The sequence below is a fragment of the Schistocerca nitens genome, chromosome 8, assembly GCF_023898315.1.
Source record: "Schistocerca nitens isolate TAMUIC-IGC-003100 chromosome 8, iqSchNite1.1, whole genome shotgun sequence".
NCBI lineage: Eukaryota > Metazoa > Arthropoda > Insecta > Orthoptera > Acrididae > Schistocerca > Schistocerca nitens.
This window is the reverse complement of record NC_064621.1, coordinates 87,455,255-87,477,507: the sequence shown is the minus strand read 5'-3', so window position 1 is coordinate 87,477,507 and position 22,253 is coordinate 87,455,255.

Sequence of the window (22,253 nt, the reverse complement as noted above, 5' to 3'; positions counted from 1 at the left end):
GGTATTCATTATTATGTTCATTAAATTATCACTGGTCCGAACCCACAAGGTCCGTTGCAGTTGGTCACCATGATTCTGATGCTTCCAGAAGCAGCTAAGGTTTGTGGGGAAGAGTAAGACAGAAACTGCTCAAGAGGCTTGACAGTGACCCCTTAACTTGGACCAGAGACAGCGCTAAGTACAGTACCCTTCCTCTCGGAGCTACAAGTGACATGTCTTCAGCTGAGCTGCACTCAGATGCTGGACCATTGCTGTTGCCATTCTCTGTTCTGGAACATCACTAGAGTGCTAACTATGGGCCATATTTGCATTCACAGAAATGAGGCGAGTGCGAAACCACTTGTCTTGCATCGAGGTTATAATTTGCTTATCTAATTTTGACAGCCAGTTATACCTATCCACTATTTGCTTAGGCGATGGCGAACAGGGGTTTGATATCGTTTCTGTCATGTATCCGCCCATACAAGTACATGTTTGTGGTCCCTTGTCCCTTTGATAATGATTTGTATTCCTGACGCAGAAGATAAAACATTTTTCATTTCTTTCAGCAATAAATCGTACTGTTATAGAGAACCTTAATCTCTTTTTGCAGTCGGATAGGTCCTGTTATCAATATGCGGTACCCACATTTCTTATTTCATTGGACCGCTCCTGGTAACTTGATTACAAAAGCCGTTTTCTCAAATGGTTCAAATGGCTCTGAGCACTATGGGATTCAACTGCTGAGGTTATTAGTCCACTAGAACTTAGAACTAGTTAAACCTAACTAACCTAAGGACATCACAAACATCCATGCCCGAGGCAGGATTCGAACCTGCGACCGTAGCGGTCTTGCAGTTCCAGACTGCAGCGCCTTTAACCGCACGGCCACTTAGGCCGGCAAAGCCGTTTTCTGTTTCGTGGCTTTGTTTTAATTCACATGATCTTATGGGAAGTTACCTTTCACCATAGGTGATTCTGTAGCATCTCAATGCTACACTAAACGCTCCACCGACAGCTCACACCATCGTTGCCTTAGTGCTTCCCGCAGAGTCCATCCTACAGTGGTCCAAAGGTAATGAAGTGAGACGTTGCGAGATAAGGGCTGTAGGGCAGATGAAGAAGAACAGACCACAGAAGGTTTGTGACCTCCACTTGGATGCGCAGACTTGTGTGCCATCTAGCGTTATAATGGAGGTGTGCATTCGTATTAGGTTATGAACATATTGTAACCGTTTATTCAATTTGCTACTAATCAGACAATTGACTGTGGAGTTGGTTGTTTGACCATGAGAAAGAGCATCGACCAGAATAACCACTTCAGAGCCCCAGAAGCTTTTAGCCCTTGACTTTACCAGCTGAGGGTACTGCTTTGAACCTCTTGCTGGGGGAGACATTGCGTGGTAATCCCTCCCCCCTCCGTAGGTTGCTATTATATTTCACGCTGAAGGTGGTGACTCCATCTCACGCTGCCTGTGACAGTGCTTGACAAGAAATCGTCACCATCAGCCTTGCTGCAAACAGGTAGTTCGGCACAGATGTTTCTTCTGTCTTCTTTATGTTCTTCCGTCAGGCTTCAAGAAACCCATTAGGCAAAAATATTTGAGGTCACTGACTAGAAGAAGAGCGTATCAAAACGGTGTCTCAGTACAACCAAATAGATGTCAAGCTGAGTATTGAGTTACTTGATTGGTATTTGTCGATGACTTCGAAGCCAGGGAGTGGAAAACGGAACCGATTTCCTTCTCCTCGTTCTGTCGACGAAAGACTTTTCATCCAGCAACTTACATGCTTCAGTCCACATTCTGTAAGCGCCTGTGAATATCTGTCGTGGTCTGTCTTCCGCCAAGTAAACGAACTTCAGTTTCAGACGCCGTTTTGAAGGTTGGTCATACAGCACTCGTCTAACGTCATTTACTGGTCGGTTCAAATGGCTCTGAGCACTATGGGACCTAACTGCTGAGGTCATCAGTCCCCTAGAACTTAGAACTACTTAAACCTAACTAACCTAAGGACATCACACACATCCAAACCCGAGGCAGGATTCGAACCTGCGACCGTAGCGGTAGCGCGGTTCCAGACTGCAGTGCCTAGAACCGCTCGGCCACTCCGGCCGGCTGAGTTACTGGAAATACGTGTATAAGAATACATGGGAATCTATAAGAATGTTGCAAACAATACAATTCTTTTTAGCAAAACTGGCAGAGAAGTCTCAATTGACTTGCACTGTTCTAATCGCCGCAACACTTCGATAAGTGTCTAAAATTTGTAAATCTGTTTGTATGGTCTATGTAACTAAACAGTGCTTTAAATCAGGAAGAAATGTTGAATATCGCGGACCTATTGCACTAGCAATGCAAATACGATTCTTCAAACACGTCTTCATGCACTTGGATTTAAATGAGTGTTGATTCGCGGTCTGGTGTAAATTACCTTTGTGGTGAGGCTCAGACTTGCAACGTTCTTCCGTCGTGTCTGTCCTGACTAAATTCCCTGCATTTTTCGTCACCCTCTCTTAAACACAGAGGTGTTTTTCACTCTGTGAGGTGTTCACTGTGTAATGGAGTGTTGCAACAGAAATCTTGAATTACATGTTATGTGATGGACAAGCAATCCGCATGAAAATGTCAGATGATGTTGTCATTGCGTACAAGAAGCTTCGCGAGCTGATTTCTACAGCAGTGCCTACGGCAAAACATAAACGTCAGTAGTCAATAACTGCATTCATGGTTTCCCAAGTTACTTAGAACCCATTTCGGTAATATTATACAGCATCGTCAATACATCAACTGAACGCCATATGAAAATAAATGGGGACTCATAATGCACTCACAATCTTATTATTCCTTTGAACATATAAAATGAAATTAGAACGGAAGAGATGAAACTTGTTAAAGAGTCCTGTCGGTTCTTTCCGTAATACTAATAGGTGAAAGAGCGCGAACTGTAGCGGAAAATTTCTTGAGGCTGTGCTGTTGTGTAGCTATCCGCAGCTTCAAGCTTCTGCGAGCATACTGGAGCACAGTCGTTCGGCGACGTTTCAAATTTGGAAAGAGCGAAAAACGACGTAAATCCTCTTTTCCACTGGCATGCGGTCTTAGCACGGCAACTTTTCTGCAAAATTTCACCCAAAAATCGTTCGCTTGCGAGGAAACGTGGTTAAGACATGTGATAGACATGTAAATGGACATTTTAAACGTACCAGTCTTCACCCTGCCCGCGGTTCTTTGAAGAATCGCTTTAAGAACTGTTAGTATTTCAGGCATCTCAGTGTTTATGAAGTAATGTGTCCTGAGATATGTGTCTTATAATCATGTAATTTTGCAGGTACATTTATTGGCGTGTGTCTGCAATACGTGTTTCGCATAGAGATAGCTGTAAAGAAGTAATAAATTAAAACATCATGCCTAATACTGAAGTTTTACTGTGTGAATAGGAAAAATGTACTAAGCAATAATCGTTTTCCTTCAGTTATTCAGGGACATTTCGAAAGAGGTCGAAATTATGTTTAACACTCGTTGGAAGTCTCTAAGTGCACCAGTTTTCAAACACTGGATGGTTATAACGTGGACAATTTACACGCCTTAAGTTACGCTGTTTCAACACTTAACACTGCGCGTTCTAAAAGTTCCGAGACCGATTTTATTCCTGGCGTACAAGCGGCGTCAGCGCAGTGACTGCGGTGGAGGTCGAACAAACAAGTATGAGGAACGGATGTGCGTTCGACAATAAGTTGTGACTAGACAGTGTTAGATAGTGGGCATGCGGTTATGGTGTGTCAAGATTTTTGTGTCACTAATCGCAAATGGAGCAACATCTCTCAATCAAGTGTTGAATATAGTCTGCAGAAAGACTTCAATAAGAGAAACGTGCGTGCAAAGTTGTCCCGCACACCTTGAATCCCGAACAAAAGAGGGACGCATGAACGCCTGCCGCAACTCGATTGGAACGCTAAACGCGGATAATTATTTTCCGGAAAAAATTATCACTCATTACGAGACTTGGAGCTATCAAAACGAACCTATCACAATATGCAGAAATTCACATGAAGGATTAACGGTTTGATGACGTAACCCATATCGAAATCAATGCGCCGCGCGAGTTCTGCAACTTCCCAAAGACAATTTTATCTGACATTTTCACATGGATGTATGAACTGAACTTTGTGTGTGATGGGCTCAAGTGGTGGGAAGTATGTACCGCACAGGTCGTATTAAAATCATTATCTTAACACTGTTGGGTTTTTAGGATTTAGTAACGCAATCGGTAACTTTGTTGTCCTTCTCTCTGTTCGTCCGTTAAGTCTCGAGGAATTAAGTTACAAGAATTTCCGGCAATAGCAAGAACAAGTTACTGATTGGTACTTGTCTCTTCGTATTATAGGGCAAGTGGCCCTCGAATGCTAATGAATTATACACTACTGGTCATTAAAATTGCTAAACCAAGAAGAAAGGCAGATGATAAACGCGTATCCATTGGACCAATATATTATACTAGAACTGACATGTGATTACATTTTCACGCAATTTGGGTGCATAGATCCTGAGAAATCAGTTCCCAGAACAACCACCTCTGGCCGTAATAACGGCCTTAATACGCCTGGGCATTGAGTCAAACAGAGCTTGGATGGCGTGTACAGGTATAGCTGCCCATGCAGCTTCAACACGATACCCCAGTTCATCACGAGTAGTGACTGGCGTATTGTGACGAGCCAGTTGCTCGGCCACCATTGACCAGGCGTTTTCAATTGGTGAGACATCTGAAGAATGTGCTGGCCAGGGCAGCATTCGAACATTTCCTGTATCCAGAAAGGCCCGTACAGGACATGCAACATGCGGTCGTGCATTATCCTGCTGAAATGTAGGGTTTCGCAGGGATCGAATGAAGGGTAGAGCCACGGGTCGTAACACATCTGAAATGTAACGTCCACTGTTCAAAGTGCCCTCAATACGAACAAGAGGTGACCGAGACGTGTAACCAATGGCACCCCATACCATCACGCCGGGTGATACGACAGCATAGCGATGACGAATACACGCTTCCAATGTGCGTTCACCGTGATGTCGCCAAACACGGATGCGACCATCATGATGCTGTAAACAGAACCTGGATTCATCCGAAAAAATGACGATTTGCCATTTGTGCACCCAGGTTCGTCGTTGAGTACACCATCGCAGGCGCTCATGTCTGTGACGCAGTGTCAAGGGTAACCGCAGCCATGGTCTCCGAGCTGATACTCCATGCTGCTGCAAACGTCGCCGAACTGTTCGTGCAGATGGTTTTTGTCTTGCTAACGTCCCCATCTGTTGACTCAGGGATCGAGACGTGGCTGCACTATCCGTTACAGCCACGCGGATAAGATGCCTGTCATCTCGACTGCTAGTGATACGAGGCCGTTGGGATCCAGCACGGCGTTCCATATTACCCTCCTGAACCCACCGATTCCATATTCTGCTAACAGTCATTGGATCTCGACCAACGCGAGCAGCAATGTCGCGATACGATAAACCGCAATCGCGATAAGCTACAATCCGACCTTTATCAAAATCGAATAGTTGATGGTACGCATCTCTCCTCCTTGTACGAGGCATCACAATTACGTTTCACCAGGCAACGCCGGTCAACTGCTATTTGTATATGACAAATCGGTTGGAAACTTTCCTCGTGTCAGCACGTTGTAGGTGTCGCCACCGGTGCCAACCTTGTGTGAATGCTCTGAAAAGCTAATCATTTGCATATCCCAGCATCTTCTTCCTGTCGGTTAAATTTCGCATGTGTAGCACGTCATCTTCGTGGCGTAGCAATTTTAATGGCCAGTAGTGTACTTTCTAAGGCAGTTTAAATGTCTGCTGCAAGGCCAGAAGAATTCACATGCTTTCACGCGCACATTCTCGATGTTCGGTCCTCATGGCTGAAGGTGTCCATCATTTAGACCATGTGGTCAGTAGTTACCAGACTGATAAAATTATGTGCTAGTAATTATTTAAAGTATCTGACATTCTGTTGAGATGTCTGACACCTGCGTAAACAAATGCGTTGGTTAGAACAGTAAACGAAGTGACTAAAAGTAAAAACTCGCTGCTTCAGCAGATCAGTCCTGTAAACTCCACAAGATTTACCAACTCATATTTCGACACACACAAAGTCATCCATCAAAACATACAGTGTGCATGTCTTTGACCTAGAATCATCGAATTTTGCAAGAAGAAAGTTTTCATGGTACGAGTAAAGGAAAAAATTCTAAAATTGTTTATTTGTAAAAACGACACATAAAAAATTGCAAATTCTGACCAGTTGACAGTCTGTCTGTCAATCCATTAAGACCACTTAATATTATCATTAGTGTTTACATTTTCACTAATGCTTAAAGGCTTCCAAAAATTCTGTAAGTTAGATAAAATTCATCAATGTGTTTTTAAAACGTCGTTCGTTTCTTTAGGGCTCCGTAACTCAATCGGTAAAAAGGAAACCATGACAGAATCACGGGTAGAGGTTTCAAGTTGAAATTTATGTCAAATACTAAAGCCAACGGTCTCGCGGCGTTCTAAGTCAGTGCAGTCAAAGGATACGGCCGTCGTTATCTCAATAGCGGGTGAAAGTGTCAACTTGAAATTTATGCAAAATAGTAGGGTCTGCGTTCGCTTGGTGGTGTAAAACATTTAAGCTTATTGCAATTAGGAGATATGTCACATATTCTGATACCCTGAAACTCTCGCCAAACCATATAGACGAACTATTTACATACATAATTAAGTTTGTATGGCACACTTAGAAAGCTATTCGTACTCGAACTTGTCCGTTATCTTTTTTTTTAACCCAGCCTCGAAAGGTTTTGACTGACGGGACTGTACACAGATTCTGACTGTAACTCTAGTCTGATTGTTTTAAACCTTTAATGTAAGATACTACTTAACAAGTAAAATATGAGTGATATTAAATTTCTAAAATTCGGTCAATAACTATGGGAAATACTGAAAACCGATTTCCTACTTTCTTCCCTGGAAGATGTTCGTTAGGATATTTCCGAGTGAGACTTGGAGGTCGTTTTAGGTGTTTAGTAACACGGTTGTTGTCATACCCGAGTATCCAGAGCAGTCAGAATCGTCACTTTTACCAGAAATAGAAACTCGGTCCTCAACAACGGTGACATCTACGGTACAGAGTCGTACTGTAATCACATGCAAATTTTTGTATTTTTCTGGCAGAACTGAGTGGACGGCTACGGCTGTAGTACCAGCGGCAGCCGGGTCGCGATATTTCGCGTCCGCTTCGCTTTGCAAGAGTGCGGGCGCGGCGGCGCGTCCGCGTGCAGTATTAATGGCGGCATATGCATATTCCGGTGCCGGCCGCTTAACCAGTGAGTGCGCGCGACTCGACCCGCAGACAGCACGCAGAGAGAGAGAGAGAGAGAGAGAGAGAGAGAGAGACAGAGACAGAGTCGGCCGCTCGGCCCCCGGCAGGGAGCGACGCCGCCGCCTCCAATTCCGGCGCCGGCGCGTTCTCCGTCGTTTCGTAAATCATCCGCCGCGGCTGGAATATTCAACGCGCTCATTCCGAGGCGAGAGCGGGGCCGCCGTCTACTGCAGGGCGTAGCGCAGCCGCGACCGGGAGGCTGGAAGAGGGGCGGGCGACGATGGCTTCTCCAGCTCCCAGCCTCCAGATTCCAGTCTCCAGCGGATAGGCCAGCCGGCCGGGACGGGACGCGACGGCTGAGCGATCGGCAGGGGCTGGACGCCTGGACGCCTGGACGGACGGACGGCTGATCTATTATTCACCGGCAATCTCGGCTAGCGCTCTCCAGAGCGCGCGCACACACCCACACACACACTCCCACTGTCTTACTCTCTCTCTGTCGCTCCCCATCTCTCTCACACACGCACGTACACACACACCCACACACACCACCACCACCACCACCGCCACCAACAGCATCTCTCTCTCTGTCTCTCTCTCTCTCTCTCTCTCTCTCACACACACACACACACACACACACACACGACCACTATGCCACGCAGAACGGTGCAACTCGTGCCAAACAAGCAGAGACATGGACGGTCGTGGGTTTCTCAGAACCGCAGAACACAACTCCCTGTCAACGTGACATAATCTCATGAACCAAAATAGTACGAACAATACTCACTGCGAGACTTAATCCCGTCTAGCGGTGTTTCATGTGACTGACTCGGTTTATAAGTAAATAAGCACATCATAGACGCCTGTAACAAATTCTTGAATCAAATATATTCCAACGAATCGATAAGAACCATGCAGGCAATCTAGCAAATCCCAGCATCCAATGTGGCTTTCGTTCCAACCACTCCATCGATGACTACCGTCTTTACCTTGCTGACTTTAATTTCCCACGGATTAAATACACGAAAATAAGCCATACTATTCCCCATGGTGTCCAAAAGACTTTCACTGCACATTGCATTTTGGACTGTTCTTTAGGCTAAAGACCAGCACCCGGCCACATAATACCATCATTGTCTTCACCAACGTGACCTACACGTATCATAGTCAATCACTTACTCTCACATATTTCATCCCATTAAAGGTGTGCGTGAAGACTCTGTCGTGTCCACCCCAGTTTCCTATACATCCCGTCACTGCGGGCGTTCCCTAACCACCACCATCCCACATCCCTCCTGCAAGATGCTAACGACACTGCTTACATAGCTTGTCACCATACTTTCTCACAGGATGTCAAACACCTGCCAGCAGTCTAGTTTCCAACCTTATTTTATTTGGCGACCATTTTCAGCGTTTTACCATGCCATCTTCAGGCCCCTGACCGACATGTAGGTAGATTCTACCACGGTTGTGATCAAACCAGGGGCCAGCAATACTGGAATGAGCATACGTTTATATAGCGATCACTATAGCAAAAGTCTGCTGATACCAATATTGCTGGTCCTGTTTTGATCACAACCAGGGTAGAATCTTCCTACACGTCCGTTACGGGCCTGATGATGGCGTAGTAAAACGCTGAAAATGGCTTCCAAATAAAATAAATTGAAAACTAGAGGGCAGGAAGGTGTCTAATTTGACATGCTGAATCGAACAGCCGAGTCCCGCTACCATCTCTGAAAAGATGGACATGCACATACCTCTCAACATTCCCATGCCGGGCTCCAACGCCACTTGCATCTTCTAGTCGAGTGACCAACAAACAAAAAGTAATACCAGCAAACAAGAAGCAAGTCAACAGAAATGCCAAGCCTCTATCTTTGGTCGCACCACCATGTGTTTCCAGAGACTCATCTCTCCGCCTAAAATACGACCACCTCTCTCACTAACGAAGAAAAGTATTTAGGTCTAACAATTGATAGAAAACAAACATGAAACACAAACCTCCTTATCGTCCATCAGAAGAATGAAACAGGCTGCTACACCTAGAACTACTAACAGGCCGCATATGAGCTCCATATCACTCTACCATTATCCTCACCAGAAACCCGTCATCCGCCCCATGCTATCTTGCGGTAATGTCGCCTCGATCTCCGCAAGTTCCTTAAAATTCCGGAAACACCTGCTTCGCATCCGCCTACCTTCCCAAACTCGCACCCTACACCAGTTCTTCCACTTACCAAAGATTCTTTTCTTCCTAGAGGACCTTCGAATCCAATACATTAATCACAAAACCCAGACCCAGCACCCAATATCAGACACAATAATCATCAAACCAGATACCCTGCTGCGCCACTGCATCCACATTCCACCTTCCATACACCTACATGCCTCATCATTCTTCTCCCTCCAGAACTTCAACCAAGTACCACAACCCAAATATGAAATGTAACCCTCTTTCCAGCCGTAATCATACTTCTTCGCGTTACAACAGCCTTCCCTTTCCTTCCCTGACGCTCTCTCCACACTGCCCCATAGTCATCGTTCCAACTTCCATCACAATAGTCATGTTCATCCCCAGCTAGCGTCACCATAATGCTACGGCGTTATTAATATTATTGACGGCGTTTATATTGTAACTTTTGGTTCAAACCTTTTAACAAATTTTGAAGATAGTAAAAATTCATTAATGTGTCTTTTAAAACATCATTTGTTTCTTTAGGTCTGGGTACCACAGTCGATAAAAACGGAACCATCATAGAGTTACTTTTTGCCCGTCATTCTGTCTGCCTATAATGCTGTTTTCAACTCTTTTTTTTCTCGGGAATGTGTTGACTTTTGAAGTTGAAATTTATGTTACATACCAAGGTCTACGGTCCATTGTCGGTTTAACAAAGTTTAGCTTTTTAAAACAATGCAGTCAAAAGATACGGCCATTCATGTCAAATTTTTTAATACTTGAAAACTGACTGATCGAAACTTATAGGGTAGTTCTCGTTATAAGCAGGAATTTCGCAAGACGCAAAGCTACACTGTACAACTATAGAGAAGAAATCCATAAATTGTGAATTTATAACTATATTATACAAAAAAAATCTAATTTGTTATATGACGTTCTGCATGTCCTTCCGCCCCTTTTCCCCATGATGGGTTAGACGTATCAAGCTGATATTCATGCCAGATATTAAGGTTTGCAGTTGTTTGGCAATGTTAAAATTGTAAGCTTCTAGGTCAATGCAACCAAAACCTACGCTGTTTAACTCACATATTCTGATGCTCAAGGAAAAAATTCAAAGTTGTTAAGGTGCAATGACGTTAAAGGAACAAAATATTTATTTTATCTTTTGTAATTCCATTCCGCCCCGATAGCTGAATGGTCGCCGGCCGCTGTGGCCGAGCCGTTATAGGCGCTTCAGTCCGCGCTGCTGCTACGGTCGCAGGTTCGAATCTTGCCTCGGCCATAGATGTGTGTGATGTCCTTAGGTTAGTTAGGTTTGAGTAGTTCTAAGTCTAGGGGAGTGATGACCTCAGATGTTAAGTCCCATAGTGCTTAGAACCATTTGAACCATTTAATGCCGGCACGGTGTCTCAGCGTGTTCTGTCAGAGGGTTAGCTGCCACTCCGTAAGTGAATATATCAACGATGAACTTGAATGGTGTCAAGGGATGTCCGCCCCGAAGAAATGCAATGAACAAATTCGACCAAAATAAAATTAAAAAAACAGATGGTTAAAATTAAAAAAATGTGGTCAGCGTGACGGACTGTCACGCCAAGGGGCCCGGGTTCGAATTCTGGCTGGGTCAGAAATTTTCCTCCGGTCAGGGACTGGATTGTCTCTATCATCATCATCTCATCCCCATCAACAAGCAAGTCGCCAAAGTGGCGTCAACTCTAAAGACTTGGACCAGGCGACAGGTCTACCCGACAGGAGGTCCTGGCCACACGGCATTTATTATTATTTGTTATCCCAGTTCTGGCTGAAACGTTCTTGAATTGAAATTAAAACATTCTCGATAGTCTTGGAATCCCTAGGACCGATATCTTGCCAGTATCAATGTCGATAATAGGCAGAAATCGTCGAGATCCCCGATTACAGGGATGGATGAACTGTCTGTATAAATAATAAAGTTTGTACGGAACCGACAGTGCTCGAGTCCTACTCGCACCTGGACATTTCTACATGTACGCACATCAAACAATTTTTGCATCACCCCGGTTCCCAGAACTCCTAAAGACAGACATTGACTGTGGATATTGTATCAGAGACAGAGTCCCTTTGACTGTTCAGAGATGTCACTAAACCCGCCCATCCATGTAAAAAAACATGCTTGATCAGCGCCTATTAGACGGACTGGGTCTGACAGCCAATCACTTTCAGTCATTCCACCAGGAAAGAGGAACACGGCTTGTGTTGTCTATAGTTCAACAAGGCATCGATGGTCAATGCCACGGTTTGATCACTCCGCATTGTCACTTTGTGCCAGGAATGGCTCTCAACAAGGGAAGTGTCCAGGCGTCTCGGACTCAACGAAAGCGATGTTGTTCGGACATGGAGGAGATACAGAGAGACAGGAACTGTCGATGACATGCCTCGCTCAGGCCGTCCAAGGGCTACTACTGCAGTGGATGGCTTGGATGGCTTGGAAAAACCCTGACAGCAATGCCATAATGTTGAATAATGCTTTTCATGCAGCCACAGGACGTCATGATACGACTCAAACTGTGCGCACCGCATCATGTGCAACTTCGCTCCCGACGACCATGGTGAGGTTCACCTTTGCAACTACAACACGATGCAGCGCGGTACAGATGGGCCCAACAACATGCCGATCATCATTACCAACTTTTCAGCAAGAGCGTGTATACAATGTAATTGGCATATTACTATAAACATAACTAGATCTACTTCGAGTCTTCGGATCAATACCACAATGCCAAGTCCTGTAGGCGATGACATCTCGATCGGCGAAAGATTCAAGTCCAGGAAGGGAGGCGTTTTCACAAGGGACGATGGCTAGAGTAAACCAACCACTACCAGAATTTCCAGTAGCGACGTCCAGAGTAAAATTAACCCTGCAGCCACGGAAGAATATAGGTCTATTTATTATAACTGCTTGGGCTGTTGTATTTCCTCCAAGTTTATTCTTGAGACTAATGATATTTTTGTAGAGAGGCATGCGGTGGCGGCGTTGACGAAGCACACGTTGACGAGGCATAGTGGTTCAATGCTCTTGCAGATAGAGCTCATGCACTGCCCGCTTATATAGGAGACGAGTGACCTTGATTACGTAACGCGTAGATAACGGACTTAGACTCTGCAGGCACTGGACGGTGGGAGTTATCCAGTACGTGTGCTGTAGTCGCACTCGCAGCACGCGTACCCTGGTGCGCCAGGCCATGTCGCGCGGGTTGCGTCGCCGACTCGCTAGGCGAAAAGCGGGCTGTGCGGCACTGTTTTCGAATTTTTTCAAACTGTTGCATCCTTGAGCCCCCGGTCCGCAATGTACGCTCCCCGGTTACAAGGATCCCGGATCACACTTTATTAATAATTATAGTACAAAGTAATGTCTCCAGTTACTTGGTGTAATTGCAGAAAACGTGCATCGTCAACGCCGCCACCGCATACCTGTCTACAAACGTATTATTAGCCTCGAGAATAAACTTTGAGGAAATGGAACAGCCAAAGCAGTTATATGAAATGGACCTATATTCTTCCGTGGCTGCAAGGTTAATTTTACTCTGGACGTCGCTCCCGGAAATTCTGATAGTGGTTGGTTTACCCAAGTCACCGTCCGTTGTGAATACGCCGCCCTTCCTGGACTTGAATCTTTCGCCGATCGAGATGTCATCGCCTACAAGACTTGGAGGAAATGGAACAGCCCAAGCAGCTATATTAAATGGACCTATATTTTTCAATGGCTGCAGGGTTAATTTTATTCTGGACGTCGTTACTGGAATTGTAAGTGGGATTGGCATCACATTCTCTTCACCGATGGGTATCACATATGCCTTCAACCAAACAATCGTCGGAGACGTGTCTGGAGGCAACCCGATCAGGCTGAACGCCTTAGATAAACAGTCCAGCGAGTGCAGCAAGGTGGAGGTTCAAAATAGTTGAAATGGCTCTGAGCACTATGGGACTTAACATCTGAGGTCATCAGTCCCCTAGAACTTAGAACTACTTAAACCTAACTAACCTTAGGACATTACACACATCCATGCCCGAGGCAGGATTCGAACCTGCGACCGTAGTGGTCGTGCGGTTCCAGACTGAAGCGCCTAGAACAGCTCGGCCACTGTGAGCAAGGTGAAGGTTCCCTACTATTTTGGGGAGGCATCATATGGGGCTGGTGCGCCGCTGGTGGTCATGGAAGGTGCTGTAACGGCTGTACAATACATGAATGCCATCCTCCGACCGATAGTGCAACCATAACGGCAGCTTTTCAGCGAGGCATTCGTTTTCATGGACGACAATTCGTGCCCCCATCCTGCCATCTTGTGAATGACTTCCTTCAGGATAATGACATCGCTCGACTAGAGTGGCCAGCACGTTTCCCATACATAAACCCCATCGAACAGGCCTGGGATGGATTGAAAAGGGCTGTTTATGGACGACGTGACCCACCAACCACTCTGAGGGATCTACGCCGAATCGCCGTTGAGGAGTGGGACAATCTGGACAAACAGTGCCTTGATAAACTTGTGGATGATTACAGGCATGCATAATGCAAGAGGACGTGTTCCTGGGTATTAGAGGTACCGGTGTGTACATCAGTCTGGACCACCACTTCTGAAAGTCTCGCTGTATGGTGGTACAACAAGCAATGTGTGGTTTTCATGAGCAATAAAAAGGGCGGAAATGATGTTTATGTTGATCTCTATTCGAATTTTCTGTACAGGTTCCGGAACTCTCTGAACCGAGGCGATGCAAACCTTTATTTGATCTGTGTATTTCAGAACTGCTCTCACATATTTATAATCTTTTATAGAAGACAGGTTGTTGTCCGCTGTCATTCCACCCCTTTGTTGGAGCTGAAACAAAAGTGAATGAAAAAAAAATGAATGGGGAAACACTCCTGTGATGAAACGACCCACAAGTTGGGAAATCCATTGGCATAAGTAACTTTGACAAAGGTCAAACTGGTATAGTCAGCCATATGGGAATGTGCTTATCACAAACGATGACACTGGTTGGCTGTGTGCGGACTACTGTCATGAATGCCTATGGATAATGTTTGAATGACGGTGACAGTAAGTTTGGGGGACAAACTGCTCGACGTCCACACGCCATCATAGAATATAGTGGTGTGCTTGCACAATCTGAGGAGCAAGATTGGCAACAGATACGACGGAAAGGTACAGTGCTGGCGCAGGGGCATATGCCTTAGTGCACACCGTTCAGCGCACGTTCTTGATCGTGGAGCTCCTCAGCTGGCAATCTCTCCGTTGCTCGTTACAACGGGTGGATGGTCGTGTCTGGGTTCACTACACCGTCATCCAGGCGAAAGGCTCCTCGAAATATTTCTTGGTGACAAGTTCAGACAGTTTGCAACCGGCCGCAGTGGCCGAGTGGTTGTAGGCGCTTCAGTCTGGAACCGCGCGACCGCTACGGCCGCAGGTTCTTATCCTGCCTCGGGCATGGATGTGTGTGATGTCCTTAGGTTAGTTAGGTGTAGGTAGTTCTATGCTCTAGGGGACTGATGACCTCAGATGTTAAGTTCCACAGTGTTTAGAGCCATTTGAACCATTTTTTTCAGACAGTTTACAATAGACGCTGAATCTTCTCAGACCATCGTTATGCACTTGACACTTTAGCAGTTATGCAACTCCGCCGAACATGTAGCGATTCTGTTTCTTATCCTGAATTTCTGCACAGTGAGTCCCAGTTCCGTTACGATTGTGGGTATGAAAATTGAAAGTCGCGGATTATGTTATCAGAAGCACTGCATTTATTCAAAATAATCTCATCCTGAATCAAAACACTGCTGAAATAGTTTTAAAAGTGTTTTGAAACAGTCATTCTATTTCTTCTTTGGAGTTGCAGTTAGAACTGCAGTGCAGTTTCCTTGGATACCCTTAACTTTGTCATAACAGTGTGCTTTAATAGCAAACTTCTATTTGGGGAACAACCAGAAGTCGGTTGTAACCACATCCGGGTAATACCGTGCGTGATCTTGCACTGTGATCCATTTGCTGGCCAAACGTCGTGCACAAACTTCACTCCGTGGGCTGTGGCGTCGTCATAGAGAAGCAACCAGGAACCTTCCTCCCGGTGTTCGGGTCGAATTCAACGAATGCCATTTTCCGATGAGTGTCTGACATGTATTATTACATTCGCGACCAGGATGTCTGCTGCAACAACGCTGGCGCTTTGACTTTCTATGCAGCTGTTTTTGAGTCTTCGAGGATCGTAACGCCGTAACTCGCCACAAGATAGCACAGCAGTTTGGAATTGGACACAAAGAGTCCTAACGGTACTGCGACACACTGTGTACATTGATCAACGAAAACAGAGCAGGTCTGTTGGATATTAGCTTAACGTACATGACAGCGGACACCTAAGAACGATTCACCTGGCGTTAAATCATACAAAAATGTCACACAACCGTTAGATCAGCCTACAAAAGGTTATTTGAAGTTTAGATATACGCTCTGTGATACATACACAACTAAGCGGAATGGACCACCAGACGCCACAAGAGGCTGACGCAGCATTGCAGAAGGAGGTGCGTACAATTGTCATGTCAGCTGGAAAGCAGTAAGAGGAGAACGGCTCGCTCAGGAGAGATCAGTGACTCCGAAACTTGCCTGGTTAAGGGGATCCGGAATGCTCCATCTCCTCCGTGTTAATTTTAGCAAATAGAAGGAACATTTTTTCTAACACCATTAGACATATTGCTCTGAAATTTGGACTACATGTTTAGTGAATACTTCTCTACAAACTTATGATGCCATGTTAAGAAATATTTATTGATTTTTGTTTTACAATTTTTTTAAACAGATGCTTATTTTTTCTCTAAATTTTTGCATTCTCTATTCTATAACTCTTGAATTATACAATGTTTTTTTTACAATTTGTTATACAAATGAAGGAAAAGAAGTAAACAATATTGTGTATAAATTTCATTGTTACACTGTTAGCAGTTTTTGAGAAAATATTCCTCAAAAATGAAAATTTTAAAGTTATGGGATATGGTTTACAAAATTTTTTAATACATTTGTGCCCCATATAATGGATTATCAGCAGCCTCTTCTTTTTCCATGTTAGTTTCACTTTCACCGGTCTTTTCTTCCCTGTTGCTGCACGTTGTAGGCTTTTGTCTCTTCGTCCTGCACCTCCTAGTCTTTCTTCATCAATTAGGCGCATTGTGTCCTGGTTTGAAACCTAAACGTTTCAGGACATCACATTTGATAATGTTTCATTCATTGTATGTTGCCACTGCATCATACACTCCAAAATGCAATGGTTTTATCTGTAGAAACACTCTTTTGGGAATGCTAATCCAAATTAAATTAGTTACACTTTCATTTGGGTTTAGTGTTTTCCCATGTAAACATTTTTCCAATAAACTTAGCTGTGATAAATCTCTGAATATGGGCTTCATTACATCAATTACAGCATTTGGGAAACTGTTTTTATGGAGATATTCCTTTCCTGCTTGGTACTTAGACTATGAGTCATCGCCTGTGGGGCACAGTGCATGTTGTGGGTGCTTATTTGTTGATGCAGTATGAAAAAGTAATGCCCATACTGCTCTCTTCATATGCTCAATGCTTCTTGTGTTTTGCCTAATTGCAAACCCATAATACCTCTGCAATCTATCAATTGCTTCATCTGTCAATCTTCCTCTTCCTCCAAGGGTCTTACCATCACTGAGCTTCTGGGACCCTAATGTCTGCTTTAGTTTGCGCAAGCGAGCCCCCATGCGCTTCTGCACATGTCCAATGCAATCCTGTTTCTTAATCTGAATTTCATGGCCATAAGGTTTGAGTCCCTCTACAGCTTTATATCCGTTAGAATCACCATCTCCTAGATAGTTCGTGTATCGTACATTATACCACTCCTGTGATCTGGAAAAAATTACTTTCACTCCCTCTTCTTCCATCGCTCCAATCGTGCCGTGAAAATTTGCTTCACTACTTTCACTATGTTCGTCCTTGGTATTGCCCTTACATCTACAATGTTTTGAGAGAATAGAAACATCAATTACTTTGCAACTTCCTCCACTGGTAGCTGTCACAACTCCAAATAGAGATTTATGACCTCTTAGTCGCCATGATCCATCTAAAACAACAGTTAAATCTTTACAATTTCCATTATCTGCCACGGCTTCTTCAACTGCTTTCTGCATTGTTGCTTGAGCAATGTCTTCAGCAGAAGATCCCACAAATTCATTATAAAGTACAAACTTGATTGGTGGTTTTGGCAAGTTCATAATTCTACATAACATTATCCCTGCAGTACTGCCCTTGCCAATGCAATGCGCAAGCCATACACTAGCCTAACATATATGTCATACACCTTCTTTCCACTATTACCACTACGAGGAATACTGTTAGAATTAGAAAACGAAACTTTTGAAGCACATTTCTTACACTTCAATAACATTTTACATGCCAAACCAATGTGTGAAGTTATTTTCAATCCCAGTTCTCTTTCTTTCCAAACTCTGCATAATACGATGTGTTTCAAAATATTAGAGGTCAAGGAAAAGTTAATTATTTCATTCACATCATTACTGTCACTTTCATAGTTTTCAAATTTTTCTTTGCTGTCACAAAGTTCCTTGCTGGAAGAAGTTCTATCACATTCGTTTGGACTAGTCGGTGAAGCAGTCTGAGCAGCATCTCCCTTCGAAACAACAAAAGATTCCTTCTTCCACTCATAGTGCCTTTTTTAAAAACTCGGTTGCTGAAACGCGGCATATTGATATCCACAAACCAAATACGTAAAACAGGTAGGAGCAAAATTCGTCAAATACGCAAAATTGAAACAACACAAAGCTAACTCCACAAGTCAACACACTTGGTATAGCGTTTATGTTTACCGATATGAACAGTCACTTGTCACAGAGATAAAGCCATACAACGTAGGGAAACAAAGCACTGTCTAATTCCACAAAGATACCCTGCTTGCAGCCAGCGAGCGGCGCCGTCAGAGGTGACACACCAAGACGCTACAACTGTTTACGCAGCGCGTCATCTTTGCAGCGATAAAAAACACACTTAGAATTCTCTTAGAATGGTGAAACTTGATTTGTTTTATTCAGAAAACTCCAAATAATTTTAAAATGAAAAAACTAAAAAAAGTTAATTTTGTCATTTTAATCGTTCCTGCTTCCCTTAAGTAACAAATCCATCAGGAACACTTCAGTCATTCTAAAGCTGCCAAAGTCGACTCTCGGGCATGTGATTGTGAAGTGGAAACGGGAAGGAAGAACCACAGACTCTAAACCAGGACTAGGCCGACTTCATCTAGCGACGGACAAGATTGGTCGAGCACTGCGGAGAGAGGGCGTAAAGGATCACTTGAAATCAACGGAAGAAACGAATCGCGAGTTTCAGTGTGCTACCAGCGTCCAAGTAACACAATGTCATTGGGGATACAAAAACAATGGGATACAGTGGTCGATTTGGAGTGGTGATCAGATGGAAGGGGTTTGGGTTTGGCGAACGCCTCGAGAACGCTACCTGTGATCATTTGTAGTGTCGATAGTTAGCACAGGAACAGTTTGAGCCAACGATGGTTTGCTTCTACGTGACGATGCATGGTGTTATAAAATAGAATCTGTGAGACAATTGTGACTTGAACCCAATGATGTACCTTCGGGGTGATTAACTACGTCGGCTTCGCTCCAGCCCCCAGTGTCGAATATGGATTTCGGCACTTGAGGAATAGTGGGCTGCTATTCTTCCACAGACATTGTGACACCCCCCTGAAAATATCTGCAGCAGAGTTAAAACCATGATAAAAGCGGAGGGCCCACAAATCCAGTATTAATGACCACTAGTAATTGCCTGAACACTTTCTGTCGAATAACATAGCTGTGCCTGTGCATGTATAGTGAAATGAGTTGTGGCTCCAGCATACCGGTATTAAAGATTGACGCACACAAGAGAAAGTTGTTATGTCCGTCTGTTCTGTAAGTTTTGTGGTGCCCACCTTGCCGTCTGAAGCCTGCATTTAACAAGGAAGCCACAAATCCCTCCGTATAAAACCTTCACATAAGTAGCCATAAAATCGTCGTTCACCAACTTTCCTATCTCGACATCTACGGGTTCGTACTATCTGCTGGAGTCACCAATAGTCACAAACTACTCACATTTGTTGATCTTTACCGATGGGCCATCATCTACTTAACTAAATTGACCGTTTTTAATACAATGTAGAGAAAGTAAAATTTGCTCAGAAAATATTCCATTGCCGAGATTGTACGTTACATTGTGTAACAAAATGTACAAAACACACACACTTTTGCTGCAATTTCTTAGAGTAACTAATACATACATGGGTTGGGCAAAAATATGGGAATACCGCGAGAAATGCGTGCTTGAACGTAACTGCAGGTGATGAGTATTGAGTCATCTAAGGTAGTAAATATTTGTTACAATTGGCAACTGAGATCGTCAGAATAAATATTTTTTTATTTGCTCTTATTACTAGACCACGGACCATCTTCCTGAGTTCCTGGTTGAAAATAGCCGAGTGCTTTTTACACGTCTCGCAACTAATTAAATTCCAAACTGTTAATTTCGTAGCACCTATTTCGACGTTAACGCTTATTTTTGCCTATTTTAGTTTTAAAATCGTAGAAGGTACCAATTTATTTAATGTAACATAAAATTATTTTATTTTCAAAAGTTTGTAACTGCTTACCAGTTTCGAAGGTGGGAGGACTAATGGCGATATTTGGGAAAAAGTTTGTAGGTCACAGAAAATTTGCCATTTGTCTGTTTGCATAATGAAAGATATTCGTACGCCCTGAACTGGTCTCGGAGGGAAAAAAAAACACATACACATGGGAAGAGTTAAACCTGACTAGCCACTCTAGTAAAAGAAACTCGCCTCTCCTCTTGGCTATACACGGACTCTCATCGTAGGATTGCCGGGCCACTGTCGAATTTTTGCTATCCACCCGCCAAATTGAACAGGTACACAATGGCAGTAGGCTGGCCACGTCGCGAGAAGAAAAGACGGCAGATGGACGAAGCTAGTACTGGAGTGGAGTCCGAGAGAGCATCGGAGGTCTAGAGGAAGACCACCGGACAGACCGGACAAAGATATCAAGAAGATCGCTGGAAGCACCTGGTAGAGAACTGCCCAACACCGTTCCACTTGGAGAGGACTGCTGAAAGCCTACCTGAATGCACGACTCGAAGAGGCCCATCATTTAATTATTGAACTGGCTGATGATGATGATGATACTTTCAATGTGCTTCTACCTCTTTCCATAGTTGCTGACAACAGTAGCACGTGGACATGCGAACACTTTCGCCGTTTTCGAGGTACTTGTTCACAACTCTGCGTAATAATAATCTGTTGTTTCTCAGAGTCGCTGATCTGAATGGATTTACCCATTCGCAGCCCACATTTTCGCTAGGATGAGCCCTCGTCCGTGTCTACTTCGCTGAGATACGTTTGTTACTGCGTCACGTGCCCTCATCGACACCAGGTGGCATTCAACGTCGATGTGGCAATGGTCATAATGTTTTGGCTTATCAGGAAGTCACAAGTACTAGCTTAAATGATTTCGGTGGCTAGAGTACTCTACATCGGATTCATTTTTGCCATACACTTACTAGCCCTGTTTCGGGACAAGCGAGAAGCCTCCACGCGTGCACTGTGTAAGGTCAGAGACCAAGAAACGTCTATCAGTGCTAGGATCCCGTTGAAACGTTGCAATAAAAGGCAAACCAATCCTTTCAACGCAGGAAAATTAGGAACAAAGTACTCCTTTCAGAGCCAACAAACAACAAATTCTGTCACGGTTTTTCCGCATGCGTTAATGTGACGTACTATGTATGGAAGAAACACATACAAAATGCGAAAGAGTAAGAACAAATTGTTGTGTCTAGACCATACAGCCTAGACACAATGCTGTAGCCGATAGGGCACGCAAGGCTAACGCAGACGGGCGTGAAGTCTGGAACATGAGAACTTATAAATGAATAAGAAGAAAAGTACGTAGATGCTTGTTACTTAACTTTTAATTAGTCCTTGGAATACATCTCTCTTGAATATTAGTAAGCTATAGGCACTGATACAAATGGCGCCTTGCTAGGTGGTCGCCATTTAACTTAGCAGAGGGCTATTCTACTGTCTATCTCTCGGCAAATGATAGCAAGGCTTAGCACGTCCAATCGCTAGCTATGTTGTCCGTACAACTGGGGACGAGGTCTCCTCAGTCTCTCGAGACCTGCCTTGTGGTGGCGCTAGGTTTGCGATCCCACAGTGGCGACACGCGGGTCCGACATGTACTACAGGACCGCGGCCGATTTAAGTTACCACCTAGCAAGTGTGGTGTCTAGCGGTGACACCACACAAATGATAGGGAATGAAATTAGCTATATGACACCCATATCCTAAATATGACAAGGCTGTCTTCACAACGCATGAGATGGCCGTAACGTTGACCAAAAGCGACATAGAATTACTGACTGTCGAATGTGGCACATCTACTGTAACATCAGTATGCAAGCCCGCAGGAGAGAAGTACAGCCTAACCTTGTCACTAGCTCCACCTACCAGAAAAAACAGTTCATTTGAGGCGGCTTCAAATGCCATGGCACAGAAATACAGTTGAGAATGGACCAATTCTAGAACGGCTGGCGGAAATAGATAATTTATGGCTTAATCATGACCCAACACTACCATGTTCATTCAACAGTAGGATCTGGACCCATGAATCTACCACAGATAATAT